The sequence below is a fragment of the Artibeus jamaicensis genome, unplaced genomic scaffold (assembly GCF_021234435.1).
Source record: "Artibeus jamaicensis isolate MK-2021 breed Jamaican fruit bat unplaced genomic scaffold, CSHL_Jam_final contig_1703, whole genome shotgun sequence".
Classification (NCBI taxonomy): Eukaryota; Metazoa; Chordata; class Mammalia; order Chiroptera; family Phyllostomidae; genus Artibeus; species Artibeus jamaicensis.
Genome location: NW_026521332.1, coordinates 259 through 2,376, shown reverse-complemented (window position 1 = coordinate 2,376; position 2,118 = coordinate 259). Strand labels below are relative to the sequence as shown.

The 2,118-nt window shown below is 43.2% G+C and overlaps 1 pseudogene; it reads right to left on the bottom strand.

Moving 5' to 3' along the window:
* Positions 1–658: 658 nt before the first annotated feature.
* On the bottom strand, positions 659–1,712 carry LOC119049323 (aurora kinase B-like; annotated as a pseudogene).
* Positions 1,713–2,118: the final 406 nt, after the last annotated feature.

The window sequence follows — 2,118 nt, the reverse complement described above, 5'->3', positions numbered from 1 at the left end:
TTTTGAGCACTTGATTATTGCATTTTCCAGTTCTTTTTTTCAAGAAAGTCTATTTCATTCTGGAAGATAAAGTTGGGAGTACTAAGCTTTTCATGTGGTGACTTTCTGTTTCAGATGACTCTTGCTCAAGTCTTTAAAGATAAGTCTAGGTCTACATGCTCTTTAATAAAAATGCTAAAATTGTTAATGAGTTTTTACTTACCTTCGACTGATGCAAGCTGTTCCCCTCTCCTGGCCCTTATTCATCTAAAAACTTCTGAACAAAACCAAGAGAACTGTAAAACCAAATTTTAACTGCTATTGCATAGTACTGCCTATTCTGGCAGACAGCTTGGACAGAGTCTGCCTCATGTCGCAGGCATCCTGTTATGATCTGGAAGAACCCCTCCAGAACTAGCCTCAGTTCCTCTTCCCTTTTGCCAGCATAAATATAACATGTCTCATTATATTTTAAATTTGTATCAAACATCTTTTTATAGATTTATAAGCTTCTTGTATTTCCTCTTTTAAAGTGTTTATTCAAATTGTTTGCTCGGTTTTTCTTTCTTTCTTTATAAAAAGTTTCAGCCTTTATTAAATAAAAAGGAGGCAGAATATAGAAAAGGGAACAGACCAGAGACTCTTCCTTCCAAGTACACATACACAGACATGCAAATACAGATGCAACTGAGTAAATAACAGGGATGATGCAGGGGAAAGACTGAAGGGCCAAAGGTGGCAGCACATTCCGGGAGTGGGCCAGGACCCAAGAGTGGGCTGAGACCTGAGCCAGGGGCAATCATTCTGAGAGGTTGTGTTTGAGTGGCTTGGAGATGAGGTCCTGGGCTCCCATGGGCACAAAAGAGGGGAACTTCAGGTCCACCTTGCTGATGCGCTGATAAGTTTTGCTGTGTGAAGCACTGTCAAAGGGAAGGTTTCCCACTGGCATTCATAGCAGAGTACTGCAATGCACCACAGATCCATCTTCTCATTGTGCATGTGCCCCTCAATCATCTCTGGGGGCAGGTAGTCCAGGGTGCCACATATTGTCTTCCTCCTCAGGGAGGGGGTGTGTATAGACCAACCAAAGTCATCAATCTTCAGCTCTCCCTGGAGCCCCAAGAGCAGATTCTCTAGCTCTATGTCTCTGTGAATCACCTTCTTTTTGTGGCAGTACATCAACGCATCTGCCAGTTCCTCCATGTTTGCAGCTGTTCACTGCTCGGCAAAAGTGCAGCTCTTCTGCAGCTCCTTGTAGAGCTCCCCTTGGAAAAAACTCCAGAATCAAGTACATCCTTCAATAATCATAGAAATAGTTGTAGAGATGCAAGATGTTGGGATGCTGCAGATGGGACTGGATTTTGATCTCCCTGTGAAGCTGGTGCTCCACACCCTCCTTTTCCAACTGAGTGTTGAAGAGGACCTTAAGCGCTGCAATGAAATAACTTTTCTTCTCTTGAGCCAAGTACACATTTTCAAACTTTCTTTTGTCCAGGAGACACCCAATTTCAAACTCATCAATTGTTAAGGTCTGCATTAAGTTGGGTCCCCACTGCTATCCTGGCCAGGGGCAACTGTGGGAAGGGCACTGGAGAGGCTCATGAGGACAAGCAAGGATGCAGTGGTAAGCTCCTTGCAGGAGAACTCTTTGTGGCAGGGTGGCAAGGACTCTTCAGGCCAGATTGAGCTGTCTGCCAGCAGTAGGGCCAAGGGTAGGCATTCTTCTGAGTCATCTTTCTGGGGTAATGGGGAAGAGAGCTGAGGCCCATGGCACAGGCAAACTCCTGGGCACTGGCAAACAACTGAATCTGCCCATTTTTCCTAATGTGTTTTTAAATGTGATCTGTAGAAGTTATATAGACACAACCAATAACAGTCTTCATCTATTATATTACTTTTAATTCTCTTTCATTGTGTGGCTTGTCTTTTTAACTCTCTTTTTAAAAATATATTTTATTAATTATGCTATTATAGTTGTCCCATTTCTCCCCTTTATTCCCCTCTGCCCTGCACACCCCCTCCCACCCACATTCTCCCCCTTTAGTTCATGTCCGTGGGTCATACTTATAAGTTCTTTGGCTTCTACATTTCCTATACAATATCTTACCCTCCCCCTGTCTATTTTCTACCTACAATTTA